General features: G+C 34.0%; 1 protein-coding gene across 7 annotated transcripts in view; it reads left to right on the top strand.

Annotated features, from left to right (window-relative positions):
- The window catches only part of LOC123708034 (uncharacterized protein C18B11.02c-like), a 231,375-nt gene that overhangs the window by 83,951 nt on the left and 122,242 nt on the right, over nucleotides 1–25,182 (top strand). The window lies entirely within an intron of this gene.

Below are 25,182 nucleotides of genomic sequence, written 5' to 3'. Positions count from 1 at the left end.
GGAGTACGGAGGATGTCTTAGACATTCCAATTGAAGCTCTTCTAATTTGGTAGCCGTTTGTTGTGCAGTGTGTGGTCTAGCGTTGTCGTGACGTAGCAGTGGCGTGGAGCGATTGACCAGCCTAGGTTGTTTAACCGCTAGCTTTTCCATCATGGTTTGCAATTGCTGACAATAGACATCAGCCGTATGTCAATAGTAATAGTCTGGCCAGATTTAAGAAAACTGCAATGAACAATACCGGCACTAGTCCACCAAACGCTTACAAGTAACTTTTTTGGGGTTAATTTTCGCTTGGGGCAGGATTTGGCTAGCTGGCCAGGATCCAACCATTGCGCTGAGCGCTTCCGATTATCGTAAAGAATCCATTTTTCAACACAGGTAATAATTCGGTTTAAACCTTCATTATTGTGCCGGTTCAGTAATGTAACTCAGCAGTCGACACGCGTTTGCCGGTTTGCTTCAGTCAATTCGAACCTTTCAAGCTTTTCAATCTTCTCAATTTGCTTCAAGTGAATTAAAACAGTTTTATCACTAACACCGCAGCCTGCAGCTTACTCGGACGTGGTTTGCGATGGATCCGCTTCCAGGCCGTCCACGGGGCTTGTTCTGCAGGTCGAAATTTCCAGAACGAAAACGTTGGAACCAAAAACGAACTGTGTTTTATTTATCAACATGACAGCCATACAAATCATTCACCCTTCGAGTCGTTTCCGCAGCACTAGTGCCACGGCGGAACTCGTACTCGTAAAAAATGCGATACTTTTAGTTTTCCATTTTGTAAAATGAGTGACGCAAACAGAAAAAAAAACAGAAGAAAAAAAGAAATGGATAAGTAAGGACCTTATATTATAAGGATGTATGGGTAGACCATATTAAGACTCTTAAATGAAGGGCTTTGCAACAATCTATGAGGCATTGCCACGTTAAGAAGTACTGATCTCGAGATCGCTTGTCGTTTGATAAATCAATTTTTTTTTCTTACTCACAGATATCCAGTAAAAAAATACCATTAAATCATCAATTAACAGCAAAAATAAATGTTCATCTATATCCTCTTATCCAGTATGTTGTGCCAACTCTCGCCAGGTAAAATGTACTATCAAAGTTAAACTGCATAATGAATCAGTCTATCAACACTATGCAGTTGTAGACTAAAGAACTCACTGTATGTAATCGGTAGAAAAGGTCACAGCACAAATAGATGTGATCAACGCGTCTAGCGTGAAAATCATCCTTTGATGCGTAATAGATTTCTACAGTTAAAAGTTTTCCGAACACTATTTTAAATATAGAACCTTATTTAGCTAGCTAATTAACTTAATATTACTCGAAAACACAACTAAGACTGACTCATGAGATATTGTTGGTTGCTGAATCGTAAAATCCATTAGTTAAATAAGCGCGATCGTGTTCTTTTAGGCCTTGAAAAAACAATAAAGATTTAAAAATGAGAAAGATTAACAAAGAGCGCATGACGACCGTAGACAACAGAAAAAAATGTCACCGCACAAATAGCTCGCAATCTGATACAAACGTGTGTTCCGTTGTGATACGCCCGAGTAAAAACAACCCTTTGATACACAATATGATTGTTGAATAAATCATCCATGAACAAGTGACATGTTATTGGTACAACACTAGTTCCTCAATAATTTTGTCAATGCGAGCGTGTAAACATAACTTGTTTTAAGTTTCGCCTAGTATATAAACGAAACAAAAGTGAGTTCGAGCATTCCTGTCTATGGACATTTATTTTGTACGCAATTAAGATTTGCTCGACACAATCGAATTTTAGTTTTTACCTTTAAAAACTAAAATTCGATTGTGTCAAGCACGAAAAGCTGAAAAGAAGAAATATAATAATACCTCTTCAGATTACTTGTAATTCATAATGAAATGTTATTCCTACCCTCACACCTCGCAAACCATGCAATAAATCAAGACATTTAGTCAATTATTAATATATTGATAGACACATCATCACTACGATAGTACGAGTATATCCGCTATAAATCGTACAGAATTTTTGCTTATATACGTAAGATATTGGACTGTCGCCAATTCCTCTCCAATTCTACTAGCCTAATTGTTAAGTTTAATATTACTGTAAAATGTAATTGTTCAGTTTTCCTGTTTTACGTCAGCACGTGCCGTATGCGTTTATGGTCTCCGGATATTGGGCTTCGATGCGGATATAGCATTTCGCGGAATTTCAACAACTGTATTGACAGATAAATATTTAATTGTATGCATTGGTAGCATACATCCCACTTTTTGTTGTTTTAAAAATTCAGATTTTAAGATATGTAAGGTGTATATAACTTTTATGTAATTATACTAACCGTAAAGAAACATAGATAAAAGGCTCGTTGATATTTTTATGTAAAGAAAAGATGACTAAAACCCAAGTTCTAAAACATACTATTCGTAACTAGTACGAGTCCTTTTTAATATTTTTACCTAAGTATATCCAAACAATTTCGACGTAGGGTTCTTGTAGAAAAGAGCGTACCAAATTTTAATAGACTGGTGGTGGTGGTGAACGCACTTGTCAGTCTTATGGCAGTGTAAGTGACCGTGGTTGGTATCACTTAACAGCAGATGAGCCCTAGTGCCCTTTTCCTATGTAAAAAAAGATGATAAAGATTATCTCAAAAATATGAGAAGACAGTTAAGATCTAATTCAGGCATGTCTCCTAGTAACCATCAAGTTTTGAATACTGACAATATTCTAATCTATATCGTTTGACGGATATTTAGATTCAATTTAAATATTCTTCTCTTGAAGTATTATTTATTATTAGACCAACAAAGCGATCTTTCTTGCTTACTTTATACCAACAATATGTTATACCGAACAAATTCGAACTTTTCACTCTTTAAGAGGCATATTGAAAAGTTAAATTTAAGGACTCCAACCGTAACACAATATGTTTACTTTACCAAACGTCCTCGTCGCACAGTTTCAAAGTTACCGCGAATAAGTTGCCGAGATTGTTTCCAGTTTGTTGTTTGTACCACACATCTTGTCTTCTAACATCATTAATAGCGTCGAACATAAGTTGGAACTTGGAAATTTCATGCAGCTTTGATTACCTAATATTAATTGACGAGCTTGATTGTTGTGGTGAGGAAACATTTCTTAAATAATAGTGTAATATATTTAATTTGCTTATTCGAGTATTATACAATGAAACTTTTTTTTACGAAATGCATATACATCGAATAGTATGTGTTTTAGTAGAGTGGACAAACTATATATATACGAGACGTATGGGCGTCGAGGTGTTACGGGTGGAATTTCTATTTTGACGTCCGATGTTGATGTGTTCAGCCTTAACTTACCGTTTTAGGTGATTTCTTTGTGTGTGTATGTGTGGGTGTGTAATTATTACAAGCGTTTTCATTCTTCTTAAAATCTATTTATATTTCTTATATTTGTATCGTTTGTAGTTGATAATATTGTGTGCTTTTCTTCCTGGTAAGAAGATATTGTAACGAGGTATGTACTCAGGACTTATTCTTCTAGTATAAGATTGTGTATCGACGGCCACCGAAAGGTTCTTTGTGGTACAGTTGATTTAATTAATTGTGAAAATAAATATATTGTTTGCTTTGCTCTTCCTAGTTAATTAATTAAAAAGTCCACGCGAAATAACAATATTCTATTTGACACATCGCATACAGTTTATTTCCATTTCTCAATGTACCGTTGGCATTTAGCCAAAAAATCGATACTTTTGGGCAAAACGCCAGAATGTTTGGCAAAAAACGTGTTTCGCTTGTTACCTGTTACCATCACGGGCGATATTTAAAAAGGAAATTTGCACAAAGTTTAGCGTGATAAACTCGGTAAATTTCTTCACCTAGCAACAGTGTTTTCATGTATGTGTTGCTAAGTATAGGACGTCGCTCGGTAAATAAATACTATTGTGACGGAGCCCTGACTTATTTAGGCTTTCCAGGTCTTATAGTAGTATTCTTGTAATGGCGGAAGGAAGGTATTAAATTCGACATTACTCTGTTCTGTTAAAGATTAGGTACACGAAAGAGACTTATTTTTGCGCTATATTTTTGTGATCTAAAATTCCGTCCCGGTCTTTACTCTAAATTTAAAAATAGAACATTAGAAACAATCAATTTCCATGTGATAGCAAGTGTACGATATCTTTTATGCTTAAAGGCAAACTCTCAGTTTAATATCTTAGGTTTAATAGTAAGGGAGTCGTATACTTTTTGCAATATCCTTCGTAATATCCAAGCAGAGGAATGTGCAACAATGCATTTAGTATGACCCCATTCATTACGGGTACAAATCCCCTGACAGAGAGTTAAGTCTCAATTTAACTTCAACTCTCTGCAGACTGTTAATATTGCAGCGGACTTGTAAACGGTTGTGAAAACCATTTTAGTGCGAAGTTTTTAATTCTAACGAGTTTAAAACAAAAAATATGTGAAGGCTGCAACTGTTGTATAAATGTAATTTACAAACAGGCTAATTATTGAAATAGTTTTACTATAGTCTTCATTAATGTACTATAGTTTGATATTATAATATCTTGTTTTGTTTGTTACGAGATGTTTTTTTCTTTTTTAATTATACCGGTTCTCTAACACGAACAAAACTTTATTTTAGAGTATATTTTGAATGTAAAGTACTGTATGTATGTAAAGCCCTATCTCAAAAAGGAATTTGCATTCATGACTTATTTTGTATTTATTTATATTTTTCGTATTCCTAACTAGCTAAAATAAATTGTATCTGTGGTTATAGATCAGACAATGATAAGAAGTGGGTGTGGGAGTGCCATGCTGTCCTAGTGGGAGTGCCATGCTGTTGCTTTCGGGCTTCAGCCAATCGGGCAGGCACGACCGGGGCAGTACCACTGTCTCACAGAAAACCGGCGTGAAGTGATGCAATAGGTTCATCTTATTGTACTCGCGTTTCGTGCGGTGAGTGAGACTCCCGGAGCCCATCAATTCCCGAGAATATGAAGATGCAGTTTAAACAGAGATTACCCCAGGGGGGTACCACACGTTTCCGTTGTGGAGAATCCCCCTCTGAGCGTCCATCATCGGAACAATCAGTATTCGGTGGTGGATGCACAGGCTGCCCTTCGTATTCTGGGTTGGGCAAAAACTGCGCTAAAAACTATAGGTTTCGATCTCGGGGCAAACGGAAGAATTTACCGAAGGCATCCCCTTCCACGCTCTCACTGGACTTTACCAATGTTAGGGGGCTCAACTCTAATCTTAACGCGGTTCACTTTCACCTCGAAACTGTGAAGCCGGCCTTATTCTTCCTTACTGAGACTCAGATATCCTCCCCGGCTGATACTTCCTACCTCTCCTACCCGGGGTACAAATTGGAACATTCATTTGTGCCGCGGGCGGGAGTTTGCGTGTACGTCAGAGAGGATATCTGTTCTCGTCGCCTCGGGTCGCTTGAAGGAAGGGACCTATCTAGCCTCTGGCTGCGCGTATACTGCGATGACCATCCGCGATTCTACGCATGCCTGTATAGGTCCCATAGCGGAAATACCGAAACTGAGCGACTCATTGAGCACATCCAAATGGCTACAGATTCCCTGCTCGAAGGGGTTCCTACCGCTGAAATCGTGATACTTGGCGATTTTAACGCTCACCATGCCGATTGGCTCGGTTCGGAAACCACCGATCACGCGGGAAGATCCTTTCACGACTTTGCTTTAGCTTACGACCTGTCACAAATGGTCCCTGCGATTACGCGAATACCAGATGTGGATGGTCATAAACCCTCTTTGTTGGACCTTCTGCTGACCTCACATCCGGAGACCTATCAAGTCTCTGTTGACCCGCCATTGGGTTCATCGGATCATTGTGTGGTCCGGAGTACTGTGCCTACTACGCGCCCTCCTCGGCCCCGTTTTTCGGGTTGTCGTCGTATTTGGCACTATCGGTCAGCAGATTGGGATGGGATGCGGTCGTTCTTTGCGTCCTACCCTTGGGGGCCTATGTGCTTTTCGTCGGAAGCTCCAGATTCCGTCGCTGCCTCTGTCGCCGAAGTGGTTCTACAGGGCATGGAACTTTTTATTCCATTCTCTGCGGTGCCGATCGGTGGCAAGTCACAGCCCTGGTTTAAGCGTTCTTGCAAGGCGGCATCGCGTCGAAAGCGAGAATGCTTTAATGCATGGGCGGAAGCGGCGACATCTCGTGATGCCAATACCAGCGACCATAAAAAAGCATATAACTCAGCCTCCAGGTCCTTCAAACGGGAAATCGCTAAGGCAAAGTCAGAGCACATCGCCAGATTTGGCGAGAGATTGGCCCAACTCCCTTCTGGGACCCGAGCCTTCTGGTCTCTCGCCAAAGCTGTACAAGGGAATTTTTGTCAGCCATCGATACCACCGCTGCACAGAGAGGATGACTCGCTCGCCCACACTGCGAAGGAGAAGGCCGACCTCTTGGGCTGTCTCTTCGCGTCCAACTCGACTTTGGATGACCGGGGGAGATCACCACCGGCGATTTCGCGGTGTGGTAACTCAATGCCGGAAATCACATTCCGGCAACGTGCTGTTCGCAGAGCACTATCTTCCTTGGACATTCATAAGTCGAGCGGGCCGGATGGTATCCCTCCAATTGTGCTGCGTACTTGTGCTCCTGAGTTGGCTCCGGTCCTGACGCGCCTTTTCCGGTACCTGTACTCGCTCGGCACTGTCCCGAAGTGCTGGAAGACCGCTTCGATACATCCGATCCCTAAAAAAGGCGATCGCTCTGATCCATCCAACTATCGCCCAATCGCAATAACCTCCTTGTTCTCCAAAATAATGGAATCCATTATTAATGGCCAATATGATGGTGTAAAAGTGAGTAAATATGTGCAGTGTAGCAAATCTGTGTATGAGTTCGGTGTGTATAGCTTTAGCTTACCTTTAGTATGCTTCGAGAGTTTTCCTTTTTTATCGACTATTTGAAATTGCCGCATAAATATGAATCGTTTGAATGATTCTTCTGGTATATTCTGTGTTTGTAGTGTGTCATACGCTATAAGCATATAAGCATTGGATTGAATATTTTAGGGTTGTAAAATGATTGATGAATAAGCGGGTACAGCCATTATTGACAGTATTCAGATATGACTAAAACATGTTTTTCAGAAATAACACTGTTAGTTCATGTTTGAACTGCTTCCGCTTATTTAATTTCACTTTTCCTTAGGTTGGAAGAAAATGCTCGAATAGCGATAAGGCCGTTGCCCTTATTATTATTAAAATTGGTTCTGATTTTTTGCAACGAAGTAGTGTAGTAAATAAATATATTTCAATATTGAAATACAAAATACAATCCCTATCACCTCGACGTCCGTCGTTCCACAACTGAGCGTTTTCTAAGGCAGTTTTTGCCGCGCACCACCACTATGTGGAACCAGCTGCCCACTGAAGTATTTCCGAACCAATTCGCGCAAGAAAAGAGCGTACCAATTCTTGAAAGGCCGGCAACGCACTTGCGAGCCTTCTGGCAATGTGAGTGTCCATGGGCGGCGGTATCACTTAACATCAGGTGAACCTCCTGCCCGTTTGCCTCCTATTACATAAAAAAATAAAAATAAAACTATCGATTCTGTAGTAACAAGCAAATCGGTTATATCAGTGTTTTTATAATGAATATAAAGTATCTTAATAAAATTTTAAAAGTAATTATTAAAAATTATAACCATTTTATCGTTAGCAAACAATTTAAAACAAATTATTCCTTTGTATCAGTAGCGGCAATTTCTCAAATATTCCTGTACTCTGAGCCGACAATAACTTTTTCTGCCTCTTTTATATTAGAGATTTATTATAAGGCTTTATCTCTTTTATATTGCGTCATATTTTCTTGAAAAATTTCATAGTATTTACGCTTTTAAAAGTGATTTATTCGAAATGATTTTTTGTTTTACGTTTCAGTGGGCTCTCAAATTTACAATAATTGCTAATAAAGATTTATTATGTGGTATTGACACAGGCATGATAACTCCAACTACTTCAGTGCTATATTTTATTTTCGTAACCTAAATATATATGAACATGTGTGTTTTTGTATGTTTCTGGGCTTACTGAATTGAGTTAATTGTATACAATTATAGTATATTTATCTGTGTATATATATATATATATCTTCCGTGTCTGTAAGCAAAATCCTAAACGGTTGAACGGATTCTTAGTGGTAAATCGAATCCACTATGTATTACTTGTGTATGCATAATTAAAGAATTCCGGACGTTTACAACGCCAATAATGCGTTGATATATGTAACATTGATACAAGCGAACAAACAAGTAATGAAAACGACACTGGTTTCGAAGTTAATAAAGGAATATTAATGATGTCTGCACGTCACAGTCAATATTACAACTGACGTGGCATCGGGCCAAGTGGGTGATTGACTTTTTTTACTAGTGTTTGACCTAAAATCGATTTTGAGATCAAAGGTTTTCGTAAGGAATATATATGTAATACGTATATCTTTGTGGTGTCAAGATTTTAATGTTCCACAAGCTCTAGAGGCGACCATTATCACAAGAGTCTATCTGTCCTTTGTTCTACTAGAGACTAGGAATACAATATAAAATATATTAGAATAGTATTAGTTTATTGCTATAAGTACGCTTTTATAACCAAAATAATTTAAAAACCGAACGAAATGATTTTATCGAATTGTATCGCTGTAAATGAGATGCTTCGTTTAGCTATTGATGACATCAAATTATGATTAGCCTTTCAAAATTATAATCAAAGGCTTTGTAAACAATTTATTTGTAAATTTGTTCATAAAAATAAATTTGTCAGGTGTCAGCTCAGGTTGCAATAGTAAAAGCGTAAGGCAACGAAACTACTCACTTTCAGCCGCCATCCCTGATGTGAAATTCGCTTTTCGCATTTTATAAATCTTGTATTTTATGAGTATCTCAGTATTTGCATGTTACAAAATTCCTTTGATTTTCTTACAAACACATCTGTAAGCGTGCCCACGAGTCACTTACGTGATATATTCCAAACTGTTCTAAATATACTGACCGACATAACGCTCCAATCATTGTCATTTACTGTTTTATCTTACCGCTTTTAGCGCATCGCATTTTTTAGAAGACGCGTGTTTGCTAAATTAAATTTATAAAAATGACTAAAATTATCTTGTATTCAAATTAAATTATTAATATCTTGTATTTAATTTCAATTCATTAATAGTTCAGGCCATTTACGACACTATAACTTCGTTGGCAGTCTAAACATTCTAATTTAATATAATATGTATTACTTGTGAGGTTTGTGTTTTCATGCGACGAATCATACAAACGGATTCAAACATTAACCATGTTAAACAAATTTTAGAACCACAAAGTTTAAGGTAATTTCACGAAAAACATAATTAATAACCCAGAACGGTCATCACTGCCATTACCTTCCGTGCCAATTTTTATCAACTACCCTCAATATATTATTGTATTATTGTGATATAGCAAGTGTGAATTTTAACACTCGGTTTAATTTTAACGATTATAATCACAGTGCATGTTATTCACGTATTATATATAATATATATGTGTAAGCAGTCAGTGAACTATGTACTTACTAACGCTAAAATATTTATGTTTGATAATTTTTTTTTTAAATTGTGTTTTATAGAGATACGTTAAATATTCGCTTCGTCTATTTTACGTTTCTCAATAAACTCAATCGTAAAACACTAAACAGTTTCATTCTTTACATTTAATTTTTTTCACAATTACATGTCCACGTTTAACTCGAACTGTACGAAAGTATGGGTAGAAAATATATGGTTTCGTAGAGACATAAAATCACAATTCAATATAATAGTGCATATAACTAGTTCCGAGTATTCCACTTTGAATTTGCGTAGGCTTAGAAAACGTATCCCTTGAGAGATTGCTTGGGTTGCCCTACTAGGTATTAATCTAATACAATATTTATTAAAAGTGGTATTAAAAATGCCTAACTTTCTACTTCATTAATTGCTGATTTAATTTAAAAATTTTGAAACTAATATTAATTATTATCTATTTAACGTCAAATTTATTATCGGGTTTAAGGCTTGCCGGTTTCCTCACAACGTTTGCTTTTACCTTTAGAGACATTTGCGCACATTCCATAGGTGCCTAGCCGGGACTCGAATTTAAGACCTCAAGGGTGAGAGTTGCACGTTTAAGCTAATAAGGCCAGCACTACTCTTAACTTCCAGACGAAATCAAGTAAGCAGTTGAATAACAGATAAGTGACATCCCTAAAAGGCGTATCATCACCCAACCGTAAACAAAATCGATATTTACCGTCGGTTTCGTCTTTATATCGCTATAAAAATTCCAACGTAGCACCATTCCTTACTATTGAAATATAAAGGCTTGTATGACGAATAATTTTATCATGCCACTTCTATTTTTCCTATAAAATTTATACTTTATTTCTCAGGGATGCTTATCATTAGCAGTATTTGAAATACATGCTTTTGAAAGTTGGGGACAATAGCCATGTCTAGTGAGCTCTAATAGTCTGTGTTAAAATCTTTTTTTAATGCCATCGAAAACGTAACTTGAAAAAAAAAGTGCCACAACTCATTCAGTCAGTTAATTTTTCAGTCCCTACTCAAGAATCCCTGTAATTAGTTATTACGTAAAAAGCTAACTTAAAAAAGTTCTTATAGTGGCCATATCAATATTAAAATTCTTCTATATAAAAAATAAATAGATTTACTTGGCCATCCCATGTAAACACAAAGTATCTCATATTATATTAAATTAGATTGTTTAGTGCGATTGTCAACAACGAAATATACGGGGGTCGAAAATGGCTTGAAAGTGGCGAGAAAAAAAGGTACGAGATAGTCAGATAAATAACATATATTACTTAATATTAATTCGATTAATTTAATATCTATAAATGTATCATGCTATTATGAAAATCAGTTTCATAATTTTATACCTATAAATTGACTTTCTAAGTCATATTTAGTATAGTGGCATGTATACGATTACGTGAGGTTAACGTGGTTCAACGTTACCTTAATCTAAGTTTCAACCTGTTCCTAATTTTATCAAAGGCGCAAAGTTTTCTTCATTAAGGCTATGTGGTAGGCTCTATAAGTATCCTTAAGAGTATGCCATAAGTTATAAGACTGAGCGAACCTTTCCGATACTTAGTTTATATTATAACTTCCTATACTTATCGTCATATATCATTAGGAAATGAAAGTATGGTGTATTGTTAAGGCTTTTACTGTAATGAATATTGTATGTTCAAATCTTTATCCACGTTAATTGATCAATTGATTCGCTACCACTTAGAGTGGTACTAATCGTAGCCACTAATTATTGAAGTAAAGAAAAATAAATGAAGTTCTGTCAACACCTAATTTTAAAAAAAAAAACGCAGTTATAACATAATTACGTGTTTAAGAAATGGTTTTGTTTAATATCATCAATCAGACACATTCACTAGAGGTGGATTGAAATTTTAACTGTTCATTACTTTTCTGATAAATACATAGTGTTTTTAAAGAAAACACATTTTTACCGGATTGAAGCTATGTATTATTATATACTTATAATTATTTTACATAATTTTAAATTTCTCCCGACGCTTCGCGTGCCTTACAGCGTGTATGGTCACAGTGACAGAAGACAAAAGTTGTTGAATGTCAAAAAGTATCACAGGTGTAGAGAAAGTTGTATTATCTGTATTTATTTACAAATACAGCTATGTTAACAAAAGACAATACTAGATAGTTCTTGTAGTAACGACCAACCAAGCCTGTTTAGTTGCGTCTGTGTATTTCGCAATAATTTTAAACGAAATTATTTATTATTTTGTAAAAGTCTAGGCAAGTCGTGATACAGTCCTTTAAATCATATTTCCGACAAACTTGCTGGAAAATCGGCCAACAAGTTTCTTTTCAACCCTTACATAAAGTTTCAAACTTGCTACAAACTTTTAGTTCGACCCGATGTTAACCGAGTTTACACTAATGTACACAAATTGTACACTCCTTAAATATTACTTGGGATAGAGGACTTTTGCATAACTTTTCTCGCTTTTAGAGAAGCCTTTAAATATTTAAATATTCATGAACTATGTTCACAAAATATTTTTTAACCTAACCTAACCGATTAAAAGTGTGCATTAAAACTAACGGAATTTTATACTTTTAAACAACAAAAACAATATATCTTTATGAAACGAAAAATTTGGTAAAAAAGTGTTTATGAATTATTCCTTTTGCTACACTAGGCTATAATGTATGCACAAGGAATATTATATTTTTTTCTTAGTATAAAGTTTATAAAAAATAGTGCGACTTTACATGAACTACAATCTAGCCTATACAATAATTATGGCTAATAAGTAATACTATGTTGACTTAATTTTCTACAATACTAATGAATTACAAACTAAGGTAATGTTAATTAACAGTCTTAGTGTTCTGTAATGTTTTAAATTTATATAATATTTTATATGCTTTATCTATTACGAAATCATCGTTTATATACAGAACTGAGCTTCACTCATCAGCGACATACTTATAAAAGTCCATATAAATTTTCAAAACATTTGCACGCTGAAGATTTATCTCCCCTACCTTAAAGAAAAACAAATAACATTATGACAAAAAGTTTGATACTCCCGTGTATTTTACGAGCACTTACATGCTCCCAGAGGTTAGTGCCTGTCAACTTAAACTTAGATAATGAAATAAAAAACGTGTGTACTTAAACCACAGGTCAAAAAGTCTAGAGTTAGCCACGCTCTGCCGCTTTAAGTTAACAAGCTCGATTTTCCTTACAACCTGGCACATATTTTCTTTTAAATGACTCATTTCAAAAGTACGAGTTAAACGCCGACAGCTCTTACTGTTTTAGTTTAAATTAAATTTTCAGAAACTCGTTCGTTTGACTTTTATACACAAGAAGTTTTTTTCCAGACAGAGTGTGGATGTAACCCCCTATTCGTGTAATATAATACGAAAGAAACATAAACGAGTCTATCTATAGAATGGCGATCGATTACAGGATTTGTTTCTCATCTTTAATACGCTTACCTTCACTTTCCGAGTTTATCGTTAACTTCCAGGAATCTTTAATCTTTCTTTCAAACATAAATATTTGTAATCTTAACCAAATCTTTACAGATAAAATATGTGTATACTGTGAAAAATTATTGTAGGAGTGAAAAAAAATAATGAGGTTGAACACAATAAAAAGTAAAACTAATTTTAGGAATGAAAAAAATACATGTATGTGACTGAAATGACAAATTTAAAGAAGGCTTTTGTCGAAAGCACATCAAATTATTGCAAATTATTGTATCTATATTATTTATCTATATATATATACTTTTGTTACGATATAATTTTTTTTATTTCATTCAAACTTTTTTGATGTAACCTTATGGCGTTTGACATAACATTGACAGAATATGTGCTGCAAATTTCGTCACAGAGGATGTAAGAAAAATGAATATAGTTTAAAAACATTATGCTTTAATTGGACTTATTATATTGATAAAATACATATAAAATAACTACAATAGCTAATTGTTTGTGGCTTGAAAATCCATGTTTTTCACATGGCCAGTTATATGTCGCCTAATCCCATGTCGGAATACCAATAGAACTATTTATATACGCGTAATTAATTATACCAATTCGAAATCAGTATTTATAGTTTAGACAGGACAACGTTTGTCGGGTCCGCTAGTTTATTATAAATATCAAGAGTTCAATTGAAGGTCGTAGCGTCTACTTTTTCATTGAATTGAAGAAATATTTTTATTTTACAGCGTTCATCGTGGAAAAGAGAAACGGTGCTCAGCTAGTGGTACCCTAAGGGTCTTAAGGGTGGCTCCTAGATGGGCCATTTTTTCACCAAAATGTATAGCTGTGGCTGGTAGCATCAGCCAGCATTTACGGCTAGACTATGGAATACTTTAGTATGGCTGGGATATATTGCCCAATATTTTTTGTATGTCCGATGAATGTTTAGTGTTCCAGCCGTATAGCCGGAACTATCGCTTTTCAATCGAAAATACTGCAATATTTCCCAGCCATATTGCATAATTGCGTCCCTTTTTCATGCTACATGGCAACAGGTAGCTCATGTTAGTATCTTTTCTTTGTATTATTGGTCCAATCTTGTAAATATTGTGCTCCAAGTCACTCTTTGATATTTGTGTAAAGTTTTGAAATAATTGTTTATCGAGTCTTATTTCCAGACTTAAAATATCGAATGTATCACGCCTGTTGAAATTAGGTCGAATCCACATTTTTCTTCATGTTTTGTTTTTTTTTGACTTTGAGTTCGTCCGTCATTACAGCCATGAGTACTAGCCAAGCCATGTATCTAAACCGTGTAAAGACAAAATATTAAGCCATATACTGTAGCAGAAATAGTGCTGACTTAAAATGTTTTTTTTTTATATTTTCGGGATATAGTACGGAAATTATGTAGCCACATATTTCATTAAATGTGTAGCCCATGTAAGGGGCCCCTTTATAGGGGTACGGCTAAGGCCGTCCCAAAAATATTAATAAAATTATAAAGATTTTTTTATAAGCGTGCGACGCTCATCCTTGAGGACGTAGGTTAGAACCCCGGCTATGCACCAATGGACTTTCTTTCATATACGCATTTAACATTCGCTCGAACGGTGAAGGAAATCATGAAGTCGACGTCGTGTGTCAGGCACAGGAGGCTGATTACTTATTAGATTGACAAATTACCATAAACAGATACAGAAATCTGACGCCCAGACCTAAAAAGGTTTTCTCTACATACAACTAACCTACATTCCACTAACAAGACCCCAGGAAAGAAATATTACGACCAAACGGCGCCCACCTCATTTTCCGTATAAAGGAAGCATGTTCTTATTATAATCATCGTCATTATGCGGTGCCATTTGGCTATAAGATTTGAGAAGGCCATTACATGCGACAAATTAGGTCGTTATATGAATGACCCTTCATTGCAAGGGCCACGGATTTTATTTATTAAATATTCATAAATAGTGTATTTATATATTGTTAGAGCTTAAACATAAGTTGCGAAGCCAAAAAGCTTTTTACAACGTATGAATGAACTTTGATATCTTCATTGTTTTAATATAGGTTATACTTTGCAACAGGCAAAGATATATATAGAGACATAAAAACAGTGTTTAGATTTCTAATAAAATTCATTATCATGTGTACGATGTATACACGACGTTAAACTACTCATGTCTTGTCGGCACTGGACCACATTTAAAGGGCTGCTTAAAGGATTTGTATTATTGATATAGATTACTTAATTTTTCAACCACCTAAATAAAATAAATATATCTACAACTTATATCGACTGTGCCATGTTTTATCCCTACCCGTGGTGGATGGAACAACGCTAATATGAATCTTTAATGTTTTATAAACTATTTAACCCGACCGCTATTAGGTAGTTTGTTTAGCGCGTTACAACGGTAAGTGTGTCATAAATGTTGCGGAAAAGTTTTGTAGGGCTACGGAAAATTTCGGCTTCACAGTTAGGCAATTACGGTGGAATATGGAGTATAGAAATGTCAAATTATATTTATCCTGATACTTCGTTTCATTCCAGGAAGTAATTCCATGTCTTTAGTTTCAAAGCGAAGATAGTTTGTTTAAATATATTACTTTTACTACGATTATTATAACTGGTTGACTTTGAGGCCCGGATACGTTAATTCAATTAATGCAAATAGATAATTTTGTCTATATGTGCAATACAAACAACCCGGCACCATAGTTGTAAAAAGTTAGGATAATCCCCTAAAAGGCAAGAAATGGTAGATTCTAATGTAGATGATAAATAAATATCTTAAAGAATGGCCAATAAGATATTTATTTATTTATAAATCTTACTTCATGTTGATCCAAATCAGTCTCGTATTTTAAATTATTATAAATTCATTATCTTAAATATTTACTTTGTGAATATCTTTTAAAACGTTTTAAGTTTCAATCGACGCATTCATAATATTTGAAAGAAGATACTAGTGACTAGTCAAATTATGAAGCATCAAAGGCTGCATTCACTCACTGACGATATTGCAAAAAAATGTAGAAGCCAATGACCGAAATGAAAGGATAGAAACCTGAAAGGTTCGCAGAAGTTAGTGTTGTTCCAGTCAAACACTTTCATAGTAGAGCGTATATAACTAGGGATTAAAATAAATATAATTTTCTATCCCGGGTTAGCCTTGCTTGAGAATACAAGCAACGTGTATCGGCCTATTTTGAGGCCGAGGCAATGTATTTAATAAAACATTCACTTTAATTTAATGATATGACAACAAGAAATCTATACGATATGCATAAATAAATTAAATTATTATTATAAGACGAAGATATACGTATACAGTCAGGGCCAGGCTGCCATTCCAGCCATGATGTTAGACTTAAAAAAAAAACTACAAATTCTATAGAAAAAGAAAAGAACGTGTTGTCTCATGCAAATTCATGAATACTGTATTTAAGACTAACGCAAAATCTCAGGCAGGTATGTATGTTATACATCACTGTGATATTGAGTATTTCGTCACATTGACGGAGTACTTGTGACTCATGACCTCACCACGCCCTTACCCTTGCTACGTGTCTATGAAAATTGAACGCCACGCTCGGGGCAGAATAAATTGTCTTCGTTGGACACAAGGCACGTGTAATGGAGGAGCTGAAATTCCTCAAACGCACGATTAAATTTTTAACTAAAAATGTATTTCACGGAAGACTAGCTTTGGTGATAGCATTTGGTAAGGAATAATTGTCAAAGGTATTTCATAAATTCACAGCTTAACTGTGAAAATGCTTCTATGTTAGCAAAAATATTATTTAATGACAGCTATAAAGTATTATTAAAAATATTTTTGAAGACAGTCTTTAAAAGACAAAGTAGAATTTCAATCTCAGTCGTATATTATTTATTACACTTACCACAGCCGACACTTATACCAAACCAGGCGATACAAATTTAAAAAAAATGTATTTTATAGCCTTGAGATAAATCTGTCGGTAAAAATATATTTACTCAAAAACGACGAATACTTCTCTCGTCTCTTGAAAAAGCTTATGTTATGCAAACCAATAAAAATGTTATGGAAGGATGAACAGTGTACCTCCCAGTTTCGTCTAACAACGCCTTTTATTTAACGGTATTAAATGTTGATATGTTAACTATAACTAACATTCTCATTGTATGTGGTATACGAAAGCATATTTAGCCGTAAATAAATCATAACGTTTGATTGTGACGGGCGATAAACTATGAATAAACATAGTCTAACCCAGACGCGATCGTAAATCACTTATATTTTTCACTAAAACATTTGAATTCATAACTATGTCATTCTTATACATTGTATGTTTATTGGCATAGCATAAGATTTAACTTCCACTAGTTGACATACTCTTTAGCAAATAGTATTGCTTGGGCATGGTGAGTATTTGTTGTGGCGGAGTTATTTTAGAACTCAAACGTGTTTAATAAATAATTCATTATTTATAAATTAACAACATAAAAAAGCTATAGCGAGTCAACCTTAACATATAGACATGCTGTCAAGAAGTGGTTTAAGGAAAAACTTTGTTATGACAAAGTATAAGGTTTACCTATTTTTGCGTACCTACCTTTTATTCACGGATAATCTAAAAAAAACCCCTATTGTGTATTGTCGTTCGCCTTTATAGATACCTTATTTGACAAATCCATAAACCCTTACACTCACTAAGACTATCTAGACTACTAGCCCTATTTGGGCGTCCCCTATTGTATAACAAAAAATTATGTCTCTATTTATCATTAGTAACTATTATTATATCTTTTCAGTAGCTTTAAGTGGAAAACACTAACGATATTTACACGATTCGTTGTTCATCTAGCGTGATTTACGTTGCATTTTATGTGCAGTTAAAACTGCGTTTCGACAAAGAGAACAGTATTACCATAACTTTGTATATTTTGATGTTCCCTTACGCAATACGATTGAGTTAGGTTGTAGTAATCGATTTAATTTACGAAATATGTTCGGTATGGAGTTTCATTAAAAATAATGTTGAAAGAACACTTTTTGAACGGATTAAAGCTATGTATTATTTTTTAAAACTTATAGTTATTTACATAATTTTAAACGTACTTTTCAGTGTGCATGGTCACGATGACCAAGCACACTGACTATAAGTTTAAAAAAATAATACATAGCTTTAATCCGTTCAAAAAGTGTTTTTCTTAATGTGTAAAAGCTATTTTAACAAAAGACAATACAATAATGTTGAAGTTCATATGGAATACATGAATTTTATTTGCACTATATAGCAACTGTGTGCCGACAACAGTATGTTCCATTTTAAGTATTCGTCACATTTGTTCATTCCTATAAATGATGGACCTAGTATACATTGTCTTCTATATTAATTTAAAAATTTTAAACGCAAGTAAATTTATTTACTTGGTATTACGTCATTAAAATAGTGTACAAATGTTCTATTGTAGTATGTTTATGACAAATAATATGCATGGTAATTGATGTTACACTAGTCTACAACTACGTCCCCAGTTATCGAACGCTTTCTCAGAAGAATATTTTTTTTTAAATGTACGGAGTAAAAATACTTTTTCCTGGAGGTCGTAGGTTCTATACCCGGCTTTGCACCAATGGAATTTCTTTCTATGTGCGTATTTAACATTCGCTTGAATGGTAAAGGAAAACATCGTGAGGTAACCAGCTTATCCAAGACCCAAAATGTCGGCTTTTGCCTGGGCACAGGAAGCTCACATGAAACGGATTAAAAAATATCAAGCCCAGACCTAAAAGGGTTGTAGCGCCACTGATTTTTGTTTTTGTTTTAATTCATCAGCTAAATCTTAATTATAAATATCCTATTATTAAAATTATTGCTAGATGAAAAGATATATAAAACTTGACGAGTATAAAAGCGTGACATACAACATTTCCATATGCGATTCTAAAACACTCGTAGCTAGCGGAACATCTAACGAAATCGTCAAAATAAAATACTACGCACTAAAAGTTCACAATGCTCACTTCAAAGCTGTGTTTGTGCATAAAAAATATACATTATGTATGGTTAACGTTGAACAGAAAAGGATTATTCACGTAATTCTTAATTAACAATATCTATGTTACAAAAGAGTTCTCTTACCGAGCTTCAAAAATGTTTAATTACGTGAGATGCTGTTCTTATATTTCGTATTTCTTTTATTTTATTGACACAGGCAGGCAGATGATAAAAATACAGTTTACTATTTACAGTGATTTAGATTATGCAATAACAAATACTAAAAATATAAGAATTAAATAGCAGATTGATTTATATAGAAGTATTTTGTTGCAGAGAGGCTGTGCTAAATAGTGTAATTACATGCTAATGCATGTAATTGTATGCATCATTTATAGGTCTCAACAAAAGATTGATTTCTTCTTTCTGTGGTTTTGATGATATTACATAATAAGTAACATATAAGTCCAGACCTAACCATCCAGCCTAGTGAGTTTCAATATAAATTCATACATCTAAAACTTTAGTTTGAAAGTAACATGCGTTTTTTTATGTCTTTCACGTTACCTATTTATATTCCATAATATTTGCAATATTTTAAGAATTGTACGGGGAAGGTACGTAATTTCCTAATTAGGAAATGGGACTATGATCGGTTGTTTCTACGTCTACGTAGCAGAACTAAGCTTATTGTTCCATAAAATTAACGAAATTTGAAAGCGTTCTATCCTTATATACCTACTAGCTGCCCCCGCGAATTTCGTTTCTCCTTTATGTGGTTTTAGTTAGCCATAATACCGTGACACGAAAGAATAATTTCACTGTATTATCGTCACTATAATTTGAATTTAATTTACACTTCGGTCTAAGTAACACGTGGTTGGCTATGCTAACACCAAAAATTAAAAAAGTAGAAATAATTGAATTTCACGGTATTCCGTTTACTACAAAATAAATTTAATTTATACTTTAACCTCAATAACACGTGGTAATCATGATATTGAATTGTAGCTTATATGACACATTTGTCGGTTTACCATGGCAGTGCCTCTATCTATTGATTAATTACTCAATCCAGTCGAAAAGTATCGACATCTGTTTGGAGTTAACAGATAATTGTGACTGTCAATTAAAGATCTAAGCTATCATATCTCTTAAGTTGGACCAGACTGCTCACGGTGTGCCAATTTGATTTAAAATCGGTTAAGTAGTTTAGGAGTCCATCGTGGATAAACATCGTGACAGGAGATTTATATATATTAAGATAAAATGATGCTTGTAATCTCGTGTCACTGTTACACACCTTAAACATTTTGAATATTGGAAGATTTTATATGCATACTTTATATAAATAGTATGTTGCGTATTGAAGCTTAATAAGCTCTTGATTAAACACATAGCCTTTCTATAAATGTTTCTTTTACTATCAAAATATATAGATCATATAGTATTTGTTGTGAACTACGAATTTCTCTAGATACTGCCGGAATAAACCAGTTGACCGATTACAGACGTGCGGTTGGGATACACAAACATTGACTGAATTACTTGGTGCGGCTAAGTTTCTACTTTGAATAATGCGTTTGTGAGAACATTGTGTGAAGAGTATATGATCTATGCTTGTATGATTAAAACTGTGCTTAAAACAGGAAGATTATTTGCATTTACATAAACATTTTGAATCTGCTTATAAACTATATCATTTTTTATTCAAAAACGCGGTATTTGAAAAGTTACGTTAAAACAGTATTTAGTTTCATAATCATCCCAGTACCTAATCATCGAGTGTACTTATTGCTATTAAGAATCAAATTAAAAAAGTAAACTTTATTTAATCCATAAATATTATTTGTAACGTTTTTCAAACATCGTTAATGCCAAAATGTCCTTTGATCTATTTATGAAAATAACATCTTATAATTATAAAAAAATATTTTAATAAAGGCTTTTGTAATTTTTTTCAATGTGACTTGCATACGTAAATATTTCGAGTTGCTAGATTTTTAATCACTCGGAAAAGTACAAGATACAATTATACATCAGTAATGAAAAGGCACTTCAGTTTTAATATTCATACGAAGACAACAAAAACATATCCTTGGTGATAAAGTATTATTATCGTCATTAAGCTTCATATGTCTGTGTCCATGTGTGACACCGTTATTAAGTGGATATTTTGGTAACACTATTGGTCACATTATTTAGTATTTAATTTAATATTATACTAGAAAAACCAGTGGCGCTACAGACTATTATGGTCCAAGTCCCAAATTTATTTGTGTGGTGACCAGCCAGCAGTGCTTGATACACGCCATCGACTTTAAGATCTAAATTATGCTGGTTTCATCAAAATATTATTCTTTACCGTACGAGTGTCAAAGGCGTAGGCAGAAATTACGTCTCATAAAATCGGTTTAGTAAAATAATGTTATTAAATTAATTTAATAAATGTGAATACTGAAAAGAATTTTCAAATACATTTACCTTTCTAAGTACTAGTCGTTTTAAAGCAGTTTTTCAAAATATCTGTACTTATTATTGAGATAAGTTAATTTGATTCGTTTAACAGGGTTGGTGAGGTTTGTTAATTAGCCCACTCGAGAAAATGTCGGATGTTAAGTTCAGCTTCATTACTTTAAACTAGTTCGTAACCGTCCCACTTTTGTAAAAGTAAGTAACCCCCCACGCAAAAAGAGGACGTCAAGAGGACACTTGACGTGTCTGACTGTGACATAGCTCCTAAACGATGGACCGATTACGATGCGGTTTTTTTTTAGAAAGATGAGGTGAGATTCAATTTATGAGGAATATGTTTAGACTTATCAGAATCACCATGTTATTTTGTGAATTGCTGCAGAAATGGAATTTAGAACATATACTTAATATTGTCTTTTGTTAACATAGCTTTTACACATTAAGATAAACACTTTTTGAACGGATTGAAGCTTCGTGCTTTTAAAAGCACGCGAAACGTCGGAAAAAAATTAAAATTATGTAAGTAATTATAAGTTTTTAATAATAATACATAGCTTCAATCCGTTCAAAAAGTCTTTTTCCTAACATATACTTAATTTCACTGGAAATATGATCAAATTCCAAGAAGATCATATTTTAAGCAACAATATGCATGGATTGATCAATTTGATGGCAGGTCGATGCTTGATCGATTCAATATAATAAAATTCATCTTCAAGTTATGGATTCCGCCCGCACTCCTCTTCAAATGAAGATGGATCGCTATCATCACTTGTTTGCTTAGGACCCTCTCGCCATTTCCGTTTTTATAACCGAAAATATGGTTCAGGCATTTTCCATACATTTTTTCATCTTGAATCAGGTTTAGTATGGAGTACATCTTTAACATAAATTCATATCTTTTAGTGATATATACGAAAATAAGCTCAATAAAGCTTATTTTCGTCTAGTATATAACAAAAATGAAATATATAGGCTAGGGAAGAAAGTACATATATATACATTTAATTTTCATCATAAATTTTAAGAAATAATTCATACAACGATATAAAATCCCTTTATGAAAATATATTAAATAATACTTTTTAAGTCTTCTTCATTATAATATTTATTTTTTTCTGAGATCTGATGTAAGTCATTACATCGCTTATATTTTATATTAATTAAATATCTTGATAAAGCCGACGATTTTCTTAAAATTCAATTACCGATGAACTCTTAATCTACCTTTATCTACGTTGAGGCATTCGGCGGTGCCGTTTCAAGGAATTGTCGAAGGCGTACAAAAGGTTCTTAAACTCGAAATAATATTAAAAATAATGGTTTTCTCGACACAGCGAAATATATTCAGGTTTATGGCGACTTACGATTCTTTTATCACTTTCTGTGGCCTCGGAACAATGTGTTCGTTATTGTATAGTGCTGTGCGGTGGAGCCTTCAAACTGAGTGCTGTTTTTATGAAAGCTTTTCGGTTATTTGCGCGAGCGACGTGTTGTAAACGAACGTATTGGATTTGGGAGCGGAGCTTTTTCCACGTATGAATAGTTTATGAATCTTAAAAGCTGTCGTGCTTGTTGACTAAGTCGTTTTATGGAATTTTGATATACTTAATAAAAAGATAATATTTGTAGACTCAAATAATCAAAAAGATTATATTATAGAATTAAGGTTGTATAAAATGTGACCCTTAAAAACGTCGGACAAAATCCTAAAGGCAGGTAAGTAAATATTTTCAGGATTTCTAACATCTAAATTAAACAAAACTTTAAAACCTATATAAGAGTTGTGATGGGAACGAAGTGTAAAAAGGATGTAGGGTGAAACCCTGTCGCTGTCAGTTTTAAATATTTTGTATGTCTATGTCCAGCAGTATATGTAGCGCTCAGAGACTGGTCAACATTTCAACTATAAATCATTTACAGAGTTCCAGTTATTCAACGATATATCACGTCGTGTTTAGTCTGTTGACTTTGGATGATATAGTTCCGGCTTTTTTTGGGTCAAATTTTGTGTGAAATTGAATCGATTTAGAACAATTGCGTATTTCGTATGCATTGAACGTCGGGTTTTATAGGACGCTGATTGGCTTTTCGGATTTATTTCAGAATTTTTATTCTAATAAAAGGTCAGTATAATTTGCTAAACTGCAAATGCAAATGATTGTTTCCGATTTCTTCGATGGTCACTTTCCAGATTTTTTAATAAGTTGTGTACAATATACATCATATTTATTGTTTTTTTGTAATGTTCTCGTAGTATGATTATTGTAATCTACGATATATTATTCATATTATTAATACGAAATATTATTCAGTCATTTATTTTTGTGTTTTATTCGAGTGTTAAAAAATAATATTTTTTAATAAATTTTTGCAAAAATGTGTTAAACTTATTAAACTATGTAGTTACAACACTATTTAAAATATTCCTAGATATAAAACTGATTGTCAGGTATTAAGCTTAAGATATATAATGTAAATAAATAATGTACATCGTTTACATAAGAGATAAGACAGACTCATAAGCCGAAATAATATTTTCATTAACATACCAATATCTGAAACATTTCATGATAATAGGCCCAGACATGTGGCAATTATAGTATTTTTCCTCGAACATACGTATTCCATAAATTGATATTAAGAGAGAATTATTGCTCAATATAACCGGTGAATCAAAAGCGGTTCGGAGAGATAAGGTCTGATAATGTAACTATAAATCATTGGGTGATTATTATTGAACTTCTGTTTGTGGGAATAACTTTGATGGAATTTGATTGGATGACTATACAGGTTATTTTACTTAGGACCGTGGAAGTCGTTTTAGTTAAAAAATCAGAAATATACTCGTTTGTAGTCATTTACATAATAACTTTAATCTCCCTTCAACAAGCATCTGTAACAAAATAATTAAGGAAATAGATTTGGTTGTAATAATAAAATTATGATTTCAGTTAATATGTTGAGAATGAAACAAATAACTGAATGGTTATCATTGTCAATAATGATAAAGCTGGTATAATAGTTTGTAAAATTTGGCGAATATAAAGAATGTAAGAGAATTTATTGCTATTTCTTCTCTTCTTTTTGCTTGATTGAAAACGGGCAGTAAATGTAATTTAGAAGGGTTTTTTTTAAATTGATGTTTGAGTGAATTGTGTTATCATTGATCATTTTTTAATAGGCACATAAGTGATAAGCCTTCTCTGCTTGACTCAAGTCGTAGATTGAGTCTACGACCTCATCATATGAAGGGTATAAAAAAAATCAATGGCGCTACAACCTTTTTAGGTCTGGGCCTCAGATTTCTGTATCTGTTTCATGATCATTTGTTAATTGAATAGGCAAGTAGATGATCAAACTTCTGTGCCTGACGCACGCCGTTGACTTTTTGGGTCTAAGGCAAGCCGGTTTCCTCACGATGTTTTTCTTCACCGTTCGAGGTAATGTTAAATGCGCACATAGAAAGAAACCCCATTGGTGCACAGCTGTGAGTCGAACCTACGACCTCAGGGATGAGACTCGCACGCTGTAGCCACTAGGCCAACACTGCTCATTTGAAGGGTATAATACATACATCTATGCTGCGTGACTTAAACTCACAGGCAATCACACTCAAACCTAATTATTCACAAGTAAATGAGCACC

The sequence above is a fragment of the Pieris brassicae genome, chromosome 4 (genome assembly GCF_905147105.1).
Source record: "Pieris brassicae chromosome 4, ilPieBrab1.1, whole genome shotgun sequence".
Lineage (NCBI taxonomy): Eukaryota > Metazoa > Arthropoda > Insecta > Lepidoptera > Pieridae > Pieris > Pieris brassicae.
The sequence above is the reverse complement of the archived record's forward strand: the minus strand, read 5'-3'. Positions and strand labels throughout refer to the sequence as shown.